Source organism: Triticum urartu, chromosome 3A (genome assembly GCF_056163025.1).
Source record: "Triticum urartu cultivar PI428250 chromosome 3A, HENAU_Tu73, whole genome shotgun sequence".
Lineage (NCBI taxonomy): Eukaryota > Viridiplantae > Streptophyta > Magnoliopsida > Poales > Poaceae > Triticum > Triticum urartu.
The window spans coordinates 685,618,835-685,638,914 of NC_141875.1; positions in this window are offsets into that span (position 1 = coordinate 685,618,835).

Genomic DNA, 20,080 nt, shown 5'->3' on the forward strand with positions numbered 1-20,080 from the left:
ATGTCCTAAACCGAGTTCCCACAGAGCATAAGACCATGACTCCATTTGAGGAATGGGAAAGGAAAAGGTTGAAACTCTCTTACCTACGTACTTGGGGTTGTTTGGCGAAAGTCAATATACCAATTCCCAAGAAGCGCAAGCTTGGACCAAAAACTGTGGATTGTGCTCTTCTGGGCTATGCTTCTCATAGCATCGGCTATAGATTTTTGATAATAAAATCTGAGGTATCCGACATGCATGTTGGTACGATTATGGAATCAACTTATGCAACTTTCTTTGAGGACATATTTCCTATGAAGGATATGTCGAGTTCATCAAATCAGGAGATACCTACTCCATCTAGTGAGGAATTCACTGTAATTCCTGAACCCACCATTGCGATGGAACACGTTGAGAATCCTGTTGAGGGTAACAATGGAACTCCTATGAGGAGTAAGAGACAGAGGACTGCAAAGTCTTTTGGTGATGATTTCATTGTGTACCTCATGGATGACACACCCAGGACTATTTCAGAAGCCTATGCATCTCCTGATGCTGACCACTGGAAGGAAGCTGTACGTAGCGAGATGGATTCCATCTTAGCCAACGGTACCTGGGAGATCACTGACCGTCCTTATGGGTGCAAACCTATAGGATGTAAGTGGGTGTTCAAGAAGAAGCTTAGACCTGATGGTACAGTTGAAAAGTACAAGGCATGACTTGTGGCCAAGGGTTATACCCAGAAAGAAGGTGAAGACTTCTTTGATACTTACTCACCCGTGGCTAGACTGACCACAATTCGGGTGCTACTATCACTGGCTGCCTCACATGGTCTTCTCGTTTATCAAATGGACGTTAAGACGGCTTTCCTCAATGGAGAGTTGAAGGAGGAAATTTACATGGATCAGCCAGATGGTTTTGTAGTACCTGGTCAAGAAGGAAAGGTGTGCAAGTTATTAAAGTCTTTATATGGCCTTAAACAAGCTCCTAAGGAGTGGCATGAGAAGTTCGAAAGAACATTAACTACTGTCGGCTTTGTAGTAAACGATGGTGACAAGTGCGTGTACTATCGCTATGGTGGGGGCGAAGGAGTTATTCTTTGTCTGTATGTCGACGACATATTGATCTTTGGAACCAAACTTGATTTAATCAAGGAGGTTAAGGATTTCTTATCTCGTTGTTTTGAGATGAAGGATCTAGGAGTAGCTGATGTTATCTTAAACATCAAGCTATTGAGAGATGAGAATGGTGGGATCACACTGCTTCAGTCTCATTATGTGGAAAAGGTCTTGAGTCGTTTTGGGTATAGCGACTGCACGCCTTCTCCAACTCCATATGATGCTAGTGTGTTGCTTCGAAAGAATCGACGGATTGCTAGAGAACAACTGAGGTATTCTCAAATTATTGGCTCGCTTATGTATTTGGCGAGTGCCACGAGGCCTGGCATCTCTTTTGCTGTGAGCAAGCTGAGTCGGTTAGTGTCAAAACCGGGAGATGATCATTGGCATGCGCTTGAGAGAGTTATGCGCTATTTGATAGGCACCGCGAGCTATGGGATTCACTACACCGGGTATCCAAGGGTACTGGAGGGTTATAGTGACTCAAACTGGATATCTGATGCTGACGAGATTAAGGCCACAAGTGGTTATGTTTTTACACTTGGTGGTGGTGCTGTTTCCTGGAAGTCTTGCAAGAAGACCATCTTAACGAGGTCAACTATGGAAGCAGAACTCACAGCATTAGACACTGCCACTTTGAAGCAGAGTGGCTTCGTGAACTCTTGATGGACTTACCTATGGTTGAAAAACCAATACCCCCTATCCTGATGAACTGTGATAATCAAGCTGTGATCGTCAAGATAAACAGTTCTAAGGACAATATGAAGTCCTCAAGGCATGTGAAGAGGAGACTAAAATCTGTCAGGAAATTGAGGAACTCCGGAGTTGTTACGTTGGATTATATCCAAACATCGAAAAACTTGGCAGATCCCTTCACAAAGGGTCTATCACGTAATGTGATAGATAATGCATCGATGGAGATGGGTTTGAGACCCACCGCATGAGTTGTCCATAGTGGTAAACCACTCTATGTGATCGGAGATCCCATGAAGTAGAAGTGGGAGACAAGCTGTTGGTCAGCTGGGAGGAGAGTATCCCTATATTAATTATCTCACTCCGTGAAGATGCAATACTCTCCTGATCTACATGGCAGGTTGATACTTATCTTAATGTGTTCCAAGTGGCTTATTCGGGTAAGCAGAGATGTTGTCCTGCAGAACATCTTCTGAGGAACACACCTATATGAATTTGACTGTTAACGTCGCAGTCTGTGAGAATTGGGTGTTCTCTAATAAATTCATGAAAGGCCCTGGAGTATGACGTATGCGCTCCACCTACGGGGAAGCCTTGCGGCAGCCCAGTATCGGTCAAGAATTTGTGTGAAACTAGTTTCACAGAAAACTTGTAGTTCAAGGCATAGTCCACTATTCAAGTTGTGATCTAGTGTAGCATAAATTTCTAAGTGGAAGTTCAACTTCATAGTCTCCACTAAGCACCGATATATAAAACAATGTTTTGGAACTAGAAAACTTGTAGTTCAAGGCATAGTCCACTATTCAAGTCGTGATCTAGTGTAGCATAAATTTCTAAGTGGAAGTTCAACTTCATAGTCTCCACTAAGCACCGATATATAAAACAATGTTTTGGAACTAAATGATGAGATGTGCCAATGAGACTTTGTGGGGGATTGTTGGAATTTTCTAGCAGTCCTTTGGCCCAAAGCCCAACTAAAATTCTGAAATTCTCTTGGCCCATTCATGCACACATGTGAGTGGAGTGAGTGAGGCTAAAGTTTAGTCCCACCCCGAAAGTTGAGAGAGAGTTGCACCTATTTATAAGATGAGCTCTTCTACCACTTGTATGAGCATGAGAAGAGGAGACCTACACGCGCACTCCTCCTCCTCACTCGCCTTGCCACGCCACGCCTCGTCACGACGCGCCGCGGGTTGCGGGATTGAGCCGAGCCGAGGATAGAGCTATGCACGTTGTCTATATTTTTGCTGCATGGGAAAATTAATGAGTCATTAATTAATAATTAACGGACGCGTTAATTACTGAACTGTTTCCGATTCTTTTGGATCGTCACGACTCGGACGTGGGGTTTACTCCCACGACCTACCCGGCCCGCACTATATAGTCAGGCAGACGTCTACCCTAGCCGCCGCGGCTTCGTATGGTTTCTCACCACCGTTCCAGATCATTGCACCGCCAAGCAAGTCTTCTCCATCCCTCCTTCCGGCGTGCACCGCGAGAAGGCACAGCAGGCCTCCGGAACCCCGCCTCTCGTGATCCTGTACGGGAGAGGGGCGATCAGGTTTTTGGGGAGCGCACTCGCGCGACTGCTGGCAGCGACGATTTCGCGAACGACGACTTCTTCCCCGACCTCGGCAACCTCGTCCTCAATGACATGGGCGACAACGTCAACACTGGCGGTGCTGCAACCGCTGCACCGTATGTGATTCTATCCTTCCTGTTCGAGATCGTGGTAGAATTCATGCTTCTAGTGTGTGCCCTAGATGTGATATGTTCATCTGCTATGCTAGTTCGCATGATTAGTTTAATCTCTGCTGTTGTGGTCATGATTTATCTTTTGTTTATTCGGATTAAATCTCGTAGTAATTTGCTCATATTTCCAACAATCCAAAAACCTGATTATAGGCAATTTACTCCGAGTGGTTTTGCTGCGCATCTGAAGCCGCCTGCCTTTAAGGGGGCGCAATATAAGAGGTGGCGCACGAGAGCAGTCTACTGGTTTCAGACCATGGGCTGCTATGATGCCACCAAGGGCAGGCCTGAGGGCGATCTTAATCCAGCACAGCTGGAAGCTTTTGAGAAGATCGATACGCTCTTTAAAGGCGCTCTTCTGAGTGTTCTTGATGACTCCATTGTGGATTCGTATATGTCATTTGACAACGGCAAGGACATGTGGGCTGCGCTCGAGGCCAGGTTTGGTGCCTCGGACGCCGGCAGCGAGTTGTACGTCATGGAGCAATTCTATGACTACAAGATGACTGATGAGCGCCCTGTTGTACAGGAGGCTCTTGAGATACAGTCACTCGCAAAAGAACTTGAGTACTTCAAGTGTGTGTTGCCGGACAAATTTGTTGCCGGAGGCATCATTGCCAAGCTTCCACCTTCATGGAACAATTTTGCTACTTCCCTGAAACACAAGAGACAGGAGTTTTCCGTTGCGGATCTCATTGGTACTCTTGATGTTGAAGAGAAGGCGAGAGCAAAGGACACACGTGCTCGAGTTGCTGAGGGAGGTTCTAGTGCCCACATGGTACAGAAGAAGAACTCCCAGCCCAACAAGTTCAAAAACAATAAGAACAAAACTCAGGGCAAAGGCAAGTTTGATACAAAGAACAAGCCATCACATTCTACCAACTTCAAGAAGAATTCTTATAAGAAGGGGAAGGGACTTTGCCATGTCTGCGGTGATCCTAATCACTGGGCTCCGAAGTGTCCTAACCGCTTTGAGGAGCGCGAACATGAGAAGAGCGGCAAGTCCGCTAATGTTGTCATCGGTGATACTGATATGAAGGAATCAGGGTACGGTATTTTTCGTACCATCCTTTCAGTATTTCAATGCTCTGATTGATTAATTGACACCAGTGCCAATGTACATGTTTGTGCTGACGCCTCCATGTTTTCTTCTTACCAGGCAACAGGGACTTCACCCGTGCTGATGGGGAACGGGTCACATGCCATCGTTCAAGGTGTTGGTACGGTCGATCTGAAGTTTACTTCGGGGAAGACTGTGCGTCTGAAGAACGTTCATCATGTGCCGTCCATCAATAAAAATCTCGTTAGCGGTTCCCATTTATGTCGAGATGGTTTTAAGTTGGTTTTCGAATCCAATAAATTTGTGATTTCTAAGTGTGGAAAATTTGTTGGAAAAGGCTATGAGTGCGGAGGCTTGTTCCGCCTATCTTTGTCAGATATTTGCTCTAAAGTTATTAATAATGGTTGCCACAATAATGAGTCTGATATTTGGCATTCACGACTCTGTCATATTAACTTTGGTTGCGTGACGCGGTTAGCCAATATGAATTTAATTCCGAAAATCTCTACTGTCAAAGGCTCCAAGTGCCAAGTATGTGTGCAAGCTAAGCAACCTCGCAAGTCCCATAAGACTGCAGAGGCAAGAGACTTGGCGCCACTAGAGCTTATACATTCTGATCTTTGTGAGATGAATGGCGTGTTGACAAAAGGTGGAAAGAGATACTTCATGACGTTGATTGATGACTCCACTAGATATTGTTATGTGTATCTTCTGAAATCAAAAGATGAGGCTTTGACTTTCTATAAAAACTATAAAGCTGAGGCAGAGAACCAACTTGATCGAAAAATTAAACGGCTTAGGTCGATCGTGGTGGAGAGTATTTTTCCAATGAATTTGATCTGTTTTGTGCGGAACATGGTATAATCCATGAGAGGACGCCTCCCTACTCACCCCAGTCAAATGGGGTAGCCGAAAGAAAGAACCGAACTCTAACTAATATGGTTAACACCATGTTAGACACTTCGGGTCTATCCAAGGAATGGTGGGGGGAGGCGCTAATGACTGCGTGTCATGTCCTAAACCGAGTTCCCACAAAGCATAAGACCATGACTCCATTTGAGGAATGGGAAAGGAAAAGGTTGAAACTCTCTTACCTACGTACTTGGGGTTGTTTGGCGAAAGTCAATATACCAATTCCCAAGAAGCGCAAGCTTGGACCAAAAACTGTGGATTGTGCTCTTCTGGGCTATGCTTCTCATAGCATCGGCTATAGATTTTTGATAATAAAATCTGAGGTATCCGACATGCATGTTGGTACGATTATGGAATCAACTGATGCAACTTTCTTTGAGGACATATTTCCTATGAAGGATATGTCGAGTTCATCAAATCAGGAGATACCTACTCCATCTAGTGAGGAATTCACTGTAATTCCTGAACCCACCATTGCGATGGAACACGTTGAGAATCCTGTTGAGGGTAACAATGGAACTCCGATGAGGAGTAAGAGACAGAGGACTGCAAAGTCTTTTGGTGATGATTTCATTGTGTACCTCGTGGATGACACACCCAGGACTATTTCAGAAGCCTATGCATCTCCTGATGCTGACTACTAGAAGGAAGCTGTACGTAGCGAGATGGATTCCATCTTAGCTAACGGTACCTGGGAGATCACTGACCGTCCTTATGGGTGCAAACCTGTAGGATGTAAGTGGGTGTTCAAGAAGAAGCTTCAACCTGATGGTACGATTGAAAAGTACAAGGCACGACTTGTGGCCAAGGGTTATACCCAGAAAGAAGGTGAAGACTTCTTTGATACTTACTCACCCGTGGCTAGACTGACCACAATTCGGGTGCTACTATCACTGGCTGCCTCACATGGTCTTCTCGTTTATCAAATGGACGTTAAGACGGCTTTCCTCAATGGAGAGTTGAAGGAGGAAATTTACATGGATCAGCCAGATGGTTTTGTAGTACCTGGTCAAGAAGGAAAGGTGTGAAAGTTATTAAAATCTTTATATGGCCTTAAACAAGCTCCTAAGGAGTGGCATGAGAAGTTCGAAAGAACATTAACTGCTGCCGGCTTTGTAGTAAACGATGGTGACAAGTGCGTGTACTATCTCTATGGTGGGGGCGAAGGAGTTATTCTTTGTCTGTATGTCGACGACATATTGATCTTTGGAACCAAACTTGATTTAATCAAGGTGGTTAAGGATTTCTTATCTCGCTGTTTTGAGATGAAGGATCTAGGAGTAGCTGATGTTATCTTAAACATCAAGCTGTTGAGAGATGAGAATGGTGGGATCACACTGCTTCAGTCTCATTATGTGGAAAAGGTCTTGAGTCGTTTTGGGTATAGCGACTGCACGCCTTCTCCAACTCCATATGATGCTAGTGTGTTGCTTCGAAAGAATCGACGGATTGCTAGAGATCAACTGAGGTATTCTCAGATTATTGGCACGCTTATGTATTTGGCGAGTGCCACGAGGCCTGACATCTCTTTTGCTGTGAGCAAGCTGAGTCAGTTAGTGTCAAAACCGGGAGATGATCATTGGCATGCGCTTGAGAGAGTTATGCGCTATTTGAAAGGCACCGCGAGCTACGGGATTCACTACACCGGGTATCCAAGGGTACTGGAGGGTTACAGTTACTCAAACTGGATATCTGATGCTGATGAGATTAAGGCCACAAGTGGTTATGTTTTTACACTTGGTGGTGGTGCTGTTTCCTGGAAGTCTTGCAAGCAGACCATCTTAACGAGGTCAACTATGGAAGCCGAACTCACAGCATTAGACACTTCCACTGTTGAAGCAGAGTGGCTTCGTGAACTCTTGATGGACTTACCTATGGTTGAAAAACCAATACCCCCTATCCTGATGAACTGTGATAATCAAACTGTGATCGTCAAGATAAACAGTTCTAAGGACAATATGAAGTCCTCAAGGCATGTGAAGAGGAGACTAAAATCTGTCAGGAAATTGAGGAACTCCGGAGTTATTACGTTGGATTATATCCAAACGTCGAAAAACTTGGCAAATCCCTTCACAAAGGGTCTATCACGTAATGTGATAGATAATGCATTGATGGAGATGGTTTTGAGACCCACCGCATGAGTTGTCCATAGTGGTAAACCACTCTATGTGATCGGAGATCCCGTGAAGTAGAAGTGGGAGACAAGCTGTTGGTCAGCTGGGAGGAGAGTATCCCTATATTAATTATCCCACTCCGTGAAGATGCAATACTCTCCTGATCTGCATGGCAGGTAGATACTTATCTTAATGTGTTCCAAGTGGCTTATTCGAGTAAGCAGAGATGTTGTCCTGCAGAACATCTTCTGAGGAACACACCTATATGAATTTGACTGTTAACGTCGCAGTCTGTGAGAATTGGGTGTTCTCTAATAAATTCATGAAACACCCTGGAGTATGACGTATACGCTCCACCCGCGGGGAAGCCTTGCGGCAGCCCAGTATCGGTCAAGAATTTGTGTGAAACTAGTTTCACAGAAAACTTGTAGTTCAAGGCATAGTCCACTATTCAAGTTGTGATCTAGTGTAGCATAAATTTCTAAGTGGAAGTTCAACTTCATAGTCTCCACTAAGCACCGATATATAAAACAATGTTTTGGAACTAAATGATGAGATGTGCCAATGAGACTTTGTGGGGGATTGTTGGAATTTTGCTAGTAGGCCTTTGGCCCAAAGCCCAACTAAAATTTTGAAATTCTCTTGGCCCATTCATGCACACATGTGAGTGGAGTGAGTGAGGCTAAAGTTTAGTCCCACCCCAGAAGTTGAGAGAGAGTTGCACCTTTTTATAAGATGAGCTCTTCTACCACTTGTATGAGCATGAGAAGAGGAGACCTACACGCGCGCTCCTCCTCCTCGCTCGCCTCGCCACGACGCACCGCGGGTTGCGGGATTGAGCCGAGCCGAGGACAGAGCTATGCACGTTGTCTATATTTTTGCTGCATGGGAAAATTAATGAGTCATTAATTAATAATTAACGGACGCGTTAATTACTGAACCATTTCCGATTCTTTTGGATCGTGATGACTCGGACGTGGGTTTACTCCCACGACCTACCCGGCCCGCACTATATAGTCAGGAAGACGTCTACCCTAGCCGCCGCTGCTTCGTATGGTTTCTCAACATCGTTCCAGATCATTGCGCTGCCAAGCAAGTCTTCTCCATCCCTCCTTCCGGCGTGCACCGCGAGAAGGGACAGCAGGCCTCCGGAACCCCGCCTCTCGTGATCCTGTACGAGAGAGGGGCGATCAGGTTTTTGGGGAGCGCACTCGCGCGACTGCTGGCGGCGACGACTTCGCGAACGACAACTTCTTCACCGACCTCGGCAACCTCGTCCTCGACGACATGGGCGACAACGTCAACGCCGGCGGTGCTGCAACCGCTGCACCATATGTGATTCTATCCTTCCTGTTCGAGATCGTGGTAGAATTCATGCTTCTAGTGTGTGCCCTAGATGTGATATGTTCATCTGCTATGCTAGTTCGCATGATTAGTTTAATCTCTGCTGTTGTGGTCATGATTTATCTTCTGTTTATTCGGATTAAATCTCGTAGTAATTTGCTCATATTTCCAACAATCCAAAAACCTGATTATAGGCAATTTACTCCGAGTGGTTTTGTTGCGCATCTGAAGCCGTCTGCCTTTAAGGGGGCACAATATAAGAGGTGGCGGATGAGAGCAGTCTACTGGTTTCAGACCATGGGCTTCTATGATGCCACCAAGGGCAAGCCTGAGGGCGATCTTAATCCAGCACAGCTGGAAGCTTTTGAGAAGATCGATACCCTCTTTAAAGGCGCTCTTCTGAGTGTTCTTGATGACTCCATTATGGATTCGTATATGTCGTTTAACAACGGCAAGGACATGTGGGCTGCGCTCAAGGCCAAGTTTGGTGCCTCGGACGCCGGCAGCGAGTTGTACGTCATGGAGCAATTCTATGACTACAAGATGACTGATGAGCGCCCTGTTGTACAGCAGGCTCATGAGATACAGTCGCTCGCAAAAGAACTTGAGTACTTCAAGTGTGTGTTGCCGGACAAATTTGTTGCCGGAGACATCATTGCCAAGCTTCCACCTTCGTGGAACAATTTTGCTACTTCCCTGAAACACAAGAGACAGGAGTTTTCCGTTGCGGATCTCATTGGTACTCTTGATGTTGAAGAGAAGGCGAGAGCAAAGGACACACGTGCTCGAGTTGCTGAGGGAGGTTCTAGTGCCCACATGGTATAGAAGAAGAACTCCCAGCCCAACAAGTTCAAAAACAATAAGAACAAAACTCAGGCAAAGGCAAGTTTGATACAAAGAACAAGCCATCACATTCTACCAACTTCGAGAAGAATTCTTATAAGAAGGGGAAGGGACTTTGCCATGTCTGCGGTGATCCTAATCACTGGGCTCCGAATTGTCCTAACCTCTTTGAGGAGCGCGAACATGAGAAGAGCGGCAAGTCCGCTAATGTTGTCATCGGTGATACTGATATGAAGGAATCAGGGTACGGTATTTTTCCTACCATCCTTTCAATATTTCAATCCCCTGATTGCTTAATTGACACCGGTGCCAATGTATATGTTTGTGCTGACGCCTCCATGTTTTCTTCTTACCAGGCAATAGGGACTTCACCCGTGCTGATGGGGAACGGGTCACATGCCATCGTTCGAGGTGTTGGTACGGTCGATCTGAAGTTTACTTCGGGGAAGACTGTGTGTCTGAAGAACGTTCATCATGTGCCGTCCATCAATAAAAATCTCGTAAGCGGTTCCCGTTTATGTCGAGATGGTTTTAAGTTGGTTTTCGAATCCAATAAAGTTGTAATTTCTAAGTGTGGACAATTTGTTGGAAAAGGCTATGAGTGCGGAGGCTTGTTCCGCCTATCTTTGTCAGATATTTGCACTAAAGTTATTAAAAATGTTTGCCACAATAATGAGTCTGATATTTGGCATTCATGACTCTGTCATATTAACTTTGGTTGCATGACGCGGTTAGCCAATATGAATTTAATTCCGAAAATCTCTACTATCAAAGGCTCCAAGTGCCAAGTATGTGTGCAAGCTAAGCAACCTCGCAAGTCCCATAAGACTACAGAGGCAAGAGACTTGGCGCCACTAGAGCTTATACATTCTGATCTTTGTGAGATGAATGGCGTGTTGACAAAAGGTGGAAAGAGATACTTCATGACGTTGATTGATGACTCCACTAGATATTGTTATGTGTATCTTCTGAAATCAAAAGATGAGGCTTTGACTTTCTTTAAAAACTATAAAGCTGAGGTAGAGAACCAACTTGATCGAAAAATGAAATGTCTTAGGTCCGATCTTGGTGGCGAGTATTTTTCCAATGAATTTGATCTGTTTTGTGCGGAACATGGTATAATCCATGAGAGGACGCCTCCCTACTCACCCCAGTCAAATGGGGTAGCCGAAAGAAAGAACCGAACTCTAACCGATATGGTTAACACCATGTTAGACACTTCGGGTCTATCCAAGGAATGGTGGGGGGAGGTGCTAATGACTGTGTGTCATGTCTTAAACCGAGTTCCCACAAAGCATAAGACCATGACTCCATTTGAGGAATGGGAAAGGAAAAGGTTGAAACTCTCTTACCTACGTACTTGGGGTTGTTTGGCGAAAGTCAATATACCAATTCCCAAGAAGCGCAAGCATGGACCAAAAACCGTAGATTGTGTTCTTCTGGGCTATGCTTCTCATAGCATCGGCTATATATTTTTGATAATAAAATCTGAGGTATCTGACATGCATGTTGGTACGATTATGGAATCAAATGATGCAACTTTCTTTGAGGACATATTTCCTATGAAGGATATGTCGAGTTCATCAAATCAGGAGATACCTACTCCATCTAGTGAGGAATTCACTGTAATTCCTGAACCCACCATTGCGATGGAACACGTTGAGAATCCTGTTGAGGGTAACAATGGAACTCCGATGAGGAGTAAGAGACAGAGGACTGCAAAGTCTTTTGGTGATGATTTCATTGTGTACCTCGTGGATGACACACCCAGGACTATGTCAGAAGCCTATGCATCTCCTGATGCTGACTACTGGAAGGAAGCTGTACGTAGCGAGATGGATTCCATCTTAGCTAATGGTACCTGGGAGATCACTGACCGTCCTTATGGGTGCAAACCTGTAGGATGTAAGTGGGTGTTCAAGAAGAAGCTTAGACCTGATGGTACGATTGAAAAGTACAAGGCATGAATTGTGGCCAAGGGTTATACCCAAAAAGAAGGTGAAGACTTCTTTGATACTTACTCACCCGTGGCTAGACTGACCACAATTCGTGTGCTACTATCACTGGCTGCCTCACATGGTCTTCTCGTTTATCAAATGGACGTTAAGACGGCTTTCCTCAATGGAGAGTTGAAGGCGGAAATTTACATGGATCAGCCAGATGGTTTTGTAGTACCTGGTCAAGAAGGAAAGGTGTGCAAGTTATTAAAGTCTTTATATGGCCTTAAACAAGCTCCTAAGGAGTGGCATGAGAAGTTCGAAAGAACATTAACTGCTGTCGGCTTTGTAGTAAACGATGGTTACAAGTGCGTGTACTATCGCTATGGTGGGGGCGAAGGAGTTATTCTTTGTCTGTATGTCGATGACATATTGATCTTTGGAACCAAACTTGATTTAATCAAGGAGGTTAAGGATTTCTTATCTTGCTGTTTTGAGATGAAGGATCTAGGAGTAGCTGATGTTATCTTAAACATCAAGCTGTTGAGAGATGAGAATGGTGGGATCACACTGCTTCAGTCTCATTATGTGGAAAAGGTCTTGAGTCGTTTTGGGTATAGCGACTGCACGCCTTCTCCAACTCCATATGATGCTAGTGTGTTTCTTCGAAAGAATCGACGGATTGCTAGAGATCAACTGAGGTATTCTCAGATTATTGGCTCGCTTATGTATTTGGCGAGTGCCACGAGGCCTGACATCTCTTTTGCTGTGAGCAAGCTGAGTCGGTTTGTGTCAAAACCGGGAGATGATCATTGGCATGCGCTTGAGAGAGTTATGCGCTATTTGAAAGGCACCGCGAGCTATGGGATTCACTACACCGGGTATCCAAGGGTACTGGAGGGTTATAGTGACTCAAACTGGATATCTGATGCTGATGAGATTAAGGCCACAAGTGGTTATGTTTTTACACTTGGTGGTGGTGCTGTTTCCTGGAAGTCTTGCATACGAACCATCTTAACGAGGTCAACTATGGAAGCAGAACTCACAGCATTAGACACTGCCACTGTTGAAGCAGAGTGGCTTCGTGAACTCTTGATGGACTTACCTATGGTTGAAAAACCAATACCCCCTATCCTGATGAACTGTGATAATCAAACTGTGATCGTCAAGATAAACAGTTCTAAGGACAATATGAAGTCCTCAAGGCATGTGAAGAGGAGACTAAAATCTGTCAGAAAATTGAGGAACTCCGGAGTTATTACGTTGGATTATATCCAAACGTCGAAAAACTTGGCAGATCCCTTCACAAAGGGTCTATCACGTAATGTGATAGATAATGCATCGATGGAGATGGGTTTGAGACCCACCGCATGAGTTGTCCATAGTGGTAAACCACTCTATGTGATCGGAGATCCCGTGAAGTAGAAGTGGGAGACAAGCTGTTGGTCAGCTGGGAGGAGAGTATCCCTATATTAATTATCCCACTCCGTGAAGATGCAATACTCTCCTGATCTGCATGGCAGGTTGATACTTATCTTAATGTGTTCCAAGTGGCTTATTCGGGTAAGCAGAGATGTTGTCCTGCAGAACATCTTCTGAGGAACACACCTATCTGAATTTGACTGTTAACGTCGCAGTCTGTGAGAATTGGGTGTTCTCTAATAAATTCATGAAAGGCCCTGGAGTATGACGTATACGCTCCACCCGCGGGGAAGCCTTGCGGCAGCCCAGTATCGATCAAGAATTTGTGTGAAACTAGTTTCACAGAAAACTTGTAGTTCAAGGCATAGTCCACTATTCAAGTTGTGATCTAGTGTAGCATAAATTTCTAAGTGGAAGTTCAACTTCATAGTCTCCACTAAGCACCGATATATAAAACAATGTTTTGGAACTAAATGATGAGATGTGCCAATTAGACTTTGTGGGGGATTGTTGGAATTTTCTAGCAGTCCTTTGGCCCAAAGCCCAACTAAAATTCTGAAATTCTCTTGGCCCATTCATGCACACATGTGAGTGGAGTGAGTGAGGCTAAAGTTTAGTCCCACCCCGAAAGTTGAGAGAGAGTTGCACCTCTTTATAAGATGAGCTCTTCTACCACTTGTATGAGCATGAGAAGAGGAGACCTACACGCGCGCTCCTCCTCCTCGCTCGCCCCGCCACGCCACGCCTCGTCACGACGCGCCGCGGGTTGCGGGATTGAGCCGAGCCGAGGACAGAGCTATGCACGTTGTCTATATTTTTGCCCATGGGAAAATTAATGAGTCATTAATTAATAATTAACGGACGTGTTAATTACTGAACCATTTCCGATTCTTTTGGATCGTGACGACTCGGACGTGGGGTTTACTCCCACGACCTACCCGGCCCGCACTATATAGTCAGGCAGACGTCTACCCTAGCCACCGCTGCTTCGTATGGTTTCTCACCATCGTTCCAGATCATTGCGCCGCCAAGCAAGTCTTCTCCATCCCTCCTTCCGGCGTGCACCGCGAGAAGGGACAGCAGGCCTCCGGAACCCCGCCTCTCGTGATCCTGTACGAGAGAGGGGCGATCAGGTTTTTGGGGAGCGCACTCGCGCGACTGCTGGCAGCGACGACTTCGCGAACGACGACTTCTTCCCCGACCTCGGCAACCTCGTTCTCGACGACATGGGCGACAACGTCAACACCGGCGGGGCTGCAACCGCTGCACCGTATGTGATTCTATCCTTCCTATTCGAGGTCGTGGTAGAATTCATGCTTCTAGTGTGTGCCCTAGATGTGATATGTTCATCTGCTATGCTAGTTCGCATGATTAGTTTAATCTCTGCTGTTGTGGTCATGATTTATCTTCTGTTTATTCGGATTAAATCTCGTAGTAATTTGCTCATATTTCCAACAATCCAAAAACCTGATTATAGGCAATTTACTCCGAGTGGTTTTGCTGCGGGCATGAAGCCGCCTGCCTTTAAGAGGGCGCAATATAAGAGGTGGCGCACGAGAGCAGTCTACTAGTTTCAGACCATTGGCTGTTATGATGCCACCAAGGGCAAGCCTGAGGGCGATCTTAATCCAGCACAGCTGGAAGCTTTTGAGAAGATCGATACCCTCTTTAAAGGCGCTCTTCTGAGTGTTCTTGATGACTCCATTGTGGATTCATATATGTCGTTTGAGAACGGCAAGGACATGTGGGCTGCGCTCTAGGCCAAGTTTGGTGCCTCGGATGCCGGCAGCAAGTTGTACGTCATGGAGCAATTCTATGACTACAAGATGACTGATGAGCGCCCTGTTGTACAGCAGGCTCATGAGATACAGTCGCTCGCAAAAGAACTTGAGTACTTCAAGTGTGTGTTGCCGGACAAATTTGTTGCCGGAGGCATCATTGCCAAGCTTCCACCTTCGTGGAACAATTTTGCTACTTCCCTGAAACACAAGAGACAGGAGTTTTTCGTTGCGGATCTCATTGGTACTCTTGATGTTGAAGAGAAGGCGAGAGCAAAGGACACACGTGCTCGAGTTGCTGAGGGAGGTTCTAGTGCCCACATGGTACAGAAGAAGAACTCCCAGCCCAACAAGTTCAAAAACAATAAGAACAAAACTCAGGGCAAAGGCAAGTTTGATACAAAGAACAAGCCATCACATTCTACCAACTTCAAGAAGAATTCTTATAAGAAGGGGAAGGGACTTTGCCATGTCTGAGGTGATCCTAATCACTGGGCTCCGAAGTGTCCTAACCGCTTTGAGGAGCGCGAACATGGGAAGAGCGGCAAGTCCGCTAATGTTGTCATCGGTGATACTGATATGAAGGAATCAGGGTACGATATTTTTCCTACCATCTTTTTAGTATTTCAATCCCCTGATTGGTTAATTGACACAGGTGCTAATGTACATGTTTGTGCTGACGCCTCCATGTTTTCTTCATACCAGGCAACAGGGAATTCACCCGTGCTGATGGGGAACGGGTCACATGCCATCGTTCGAGGTGTTGGTATGGTCGATCTGAAGTTTACTTCGGGGAAGACTGTGCGTCTGAAGAACGTTCATCATGTGCCGTCCATCAATAAAAATCTCGTTAGCGGTTCCCGTTTATGTTGAGATGGTTTTAAGTTGGTTTTCGAATCCAATAAAGTTGTAATTTCTAAGTGTGGACAATTTGTTGGAAAAGGCTAAGAGTGCGGAGGCTTGTTCCGCATATCTTTGTCAGATATTTGCACTAAAGTTATTAATAATGTTTGCCACAATAATGAGTCTGATATTTGGCATTCACGACTCTGTCATATTAACTTTGGTTGCATGACGCAGTTAGCCAATATGAATTTAATTCCAAAAATCTCTACTGTCAAAGGCTCCAAGTGCCAAGTATGTGTGCAAGCTAAGCAACCTCGCAAGTCCCATAAGACTGCAGCGGCAAGAGACTTGGCGCCACTAGAGTTTATACATTCTGATCTTTGTGAGATGAATGGCGTGTTGACAAAAGGTGGAAAGAGATACTTCATGACGTTGATTGATGACTCCACTAGATATTGTTATGTGTATCTTCTGAAATCAAAAGATGAGGCTTTGACTTTCTTTAAAAACTATAAATCTGAGGTAGAGAACCAACTTGATCGAAAAATTAAACGGCTTAGGTCCGATCGTGGTGGAGAGTATTTTTCCAATGAATTTGATCTGTTTTGTGCGGAACATGCTATAATCCATGAGAGAACGCCTCCCTACTCACCCCAGTCAAATGGGGTAGCCGAAAGAAAGAACCGAACTCTAACTGATATGGTTAACACCATGTTAGACACTTCGGGTCTATCCAAGGAATGGTGGGGGGAGGCGCTAATGACTGCGTGTCATGTCCTAAACCGAGTTCCCACAAAGCATAAGACCATGACTCCATTTGAGGAATGGGAAAGGAAAAGGTTGAAACTCTCTTACCTACGTACTTGGGGTTGTTTGGCGAAAGTCAATATACCAATTCCCAAGAAGCGCAAGCTTGGACCAAAAACCGTGGATTGTGTTCTTCTGGGCTATGCTTTTCATAGCATCGGCTATAGATTTTTGATAATAAAATCTGAGGTATCCGACATGCATGTTGGTATGATTATGGAATCAAATGATGCAACTTTCTTTGAGGACATATTTCCTATGAAGGATATGTCGAGTTCATCAAATCAGGAGATACCTACTCCATCTAGTGAGGAATTCACTGTAATTCCTGAACCCACCATTGCGATGGAACACGTTGAGAATCCTGTTGAGGGTAACAATGGAACTCCTATGAGGAGTAAGAGACAGAGGACTGCAAAGTCTTTTGGTGATGATTTCATTGTGTACCTCGTGGATGACACACCCAGGACTATTTCAGAAGCCTATGCATCTCCTGATGCTGACTACTAGAAGGAAGCTGTACGTAGCGAGATGGATTCTATCTTAGCTAACGGTACCTGGGAGATCACTGACCGTCCTTATGGGTGCAAACCTGTAGGATGTAAGTGGGTGTTCAAGAAGAAGCTTAGACCTGATGGTACGATTGAAAAGTACAAGGCACGACTTGTGGCCAAGGGTTATACCCAGAAAGAAGGTGAAGACTTCTTTGATACTTACTCACCCGTGGCTAGACTGACCATAATTCGGGTGCTACTATCACTGGCTGCCTCACATGGTCTTCTCGTTTATCAAATGGACGTTAAGACGGCTTTCCTCAATGGGGAGTTGAAGGAGGAAATTTACATAGATCAGCCAGATGGTTTTGTAGTACCTGGTCAAGAAGGAAAGGTGTGCGAGTTATTGAAGTCTTTATATGGCCTTAAACAAGCTCCTAAGGAGTGGCATGAGAAGTTCGAAAGAACATTAACTGCTGCCGGCTATGTAGTAAACGATGGTGACAAGTGCGTGTACTATCGCTATGGTGGGGGCGAAGGAGTTATTCTTTGTCTGTATGTCGACGACATATTGATCTTTGGAACCAAACTTGATTTAATCAAGGAGGTTAAGGATTTCTTATCTCGCTGTTTTGAGATGAAGGATCTAGGAGTAGCTGATGTTATCTTAAACATCAAACTGTTGAGAGATGAGAATGGTGGGATCACACTGCTTCAGTCTCATTATGTGGAAAAGGTCTTGAGTCGTTTTGGGTATAGCGACTGCACGCCTTCTCCAACTCCATATGATGCTAGTGTGTTTCTTCGAAAGAATCGACGGATTGCTAGAGATCAACTGAGGTATTCTCAGATTATTGGCTCGCTTATGTATTTGGCGAGTGCCACGAGGCCTGACATCTCTTTTGATGTGAGCAAGCTGAGTCGGTTTGTGTCAAAACCGGGAGATGATCATTGGCATGCGCTTGAGAGAGTTATGCGCTATTTGAAAGGCACCGCGAGCTATGGGATTCACTACACCGGGTATCCAAGGGTACTGGAGGGTTATAGTGACTCAAACTGGATATCTGATGCTGATGAGATTAAGGCCACAAGTGGTTATGTTTTTACACTTGGTGGTGGTGCTGTTTCCTGGAAGTCTTGCATACGAACCATCTTAACGAGGTCAACTATGGAAGCAGAACTCACAGCATTAGACACTGCCACTGTTGAAGCAGAGTGGCTTCGTGAACTCTTGATGGACTTACCTATGGTTGAAAAACCAATACCCCCTATCCTGATGAACTGTGATAATCAAACTGTGATCGTCAAGATAAACAGTTCTAAGGACAATATGAAGTCCTCAAGGCATGTGAAGAGGAGACTAAAATCTGTCAGAAAATTGAGGAACTCCGGAGTTATTACGTTGGATTATATCCAAACATCGAAAAACTTGGCAGATCCCTTCACAAAGGGTCTATCACGTAATGTGATAGATAATGCATCGATGGAGATGGGTTTGAGACCCACCGCATGAGTTGTCCATAGTGGTAAACCACTCTATGTGATCGGAGATCCCGTGAAGTAGAAGTGCGAGACAAGTTGTTGGTCAGCTGGGAGGAGAGTATCCCTATATTAATTATCCCACTCCATGAAGATGCAGTACTCTCCTGATCTGCATGGCAGGTTGATACTTATCTTAATGTGTTCCAAGTGGCTTATTCGGGTAAGCAGAGATGTTGTCCTGCAGAACATCTTGTGAGGAACACACCTATATGAATTTGACTGTTAACGTCGTAGTCTGTGAGAATTGGATGTTCTCTAATAAATTCATGAAAGGCCCTGGGGTATGACGTATACGCTCCACCCGCGGGGAAGCCTTGCGGCAGCCCAGTATCGGTCAAGAATTTCTGTGAAACTAGTTTCAGAGAAAACTTGTAGTTCAAGGCATAGTCCACTATTCAAGTTGTGATCTAGTGTAGCATAAATTTCTAAGTGGAAGTTCAACTTCATAGTCTCCACTAAGCACCGATATATAAAACAATGTTTTGGAACTAAATGATGAGATGTGTCAACGAGACTTTGTGGGGGATTGTTGGAATTTTTCTAGTAGGCCTTTGGCCCAAAGCCCAACTAAAATTCTGAAATTCTCTTGGCCCATTCATGCACACATGTGAGTGGAGTGAGTGAGGCTAAAGTTTAGTCCCACCCCGGAAGTTGAGAGAGAGTTGCACCTCTTTATAAGATGAGCTCTTCTACCACTTGTATGAGCATGAGAAGAGGAGACCTACACGCGCGCTCGTCCTCCTCGCTCGCTTCGCCACGACGCGTCGCGGGTTGCGGGATTGAGCCGAGCCGAGGACAGAGCTATGCACGTTGTCTATATTTTTGCTGCATGGGAAAATTAATGAGTCATTAATTAATAATTAACGGACGCGTTAATTACTGAACCATTTCCGATTCTTTTGGATCGTGACGACTCGGACGTGGGGTTTACTCCCACGACCTACCCGGCCCGCACTATATAGTCAGGCAGACGTCTACCCTAGCCGCCGCCGCTTCGTATGGTTTCTCACCACCGTTCCAGATCATTGCGCCGCCAGGCAAGTCTTCTCGATCCCTCCTTCCGGCGTGCACCGCGAGAAGGGACAGCAGGCCTCCGGAACCCCGCCTCTCATGATCCTGTACGGGAGAGGGGCGATCAGGTTTTTGGGGAGCGCACTCGCGCGACTGCTGGCAGCGACGAGTTCGTGAACGACGACTTCTTTCCTGACCTCGGCAACCTCGTCCTCGACGACATGGGCGACAACGTCAACGTCGGCGGTGCTGCAACCACTGTACCGTATGTGATTCTATCCTTCCTGTTCGAGATCGTGGTAGAATTCATGCTTCTAGTGTGTGCCCTAGATGTGATATGTTCATCTGCTATGCTAGTTCGCATGATTAGTTTAATCTCTGCTGCTGTGGTCATGATTTATCTTCTGTTTATTCGGATTAAATCTCGT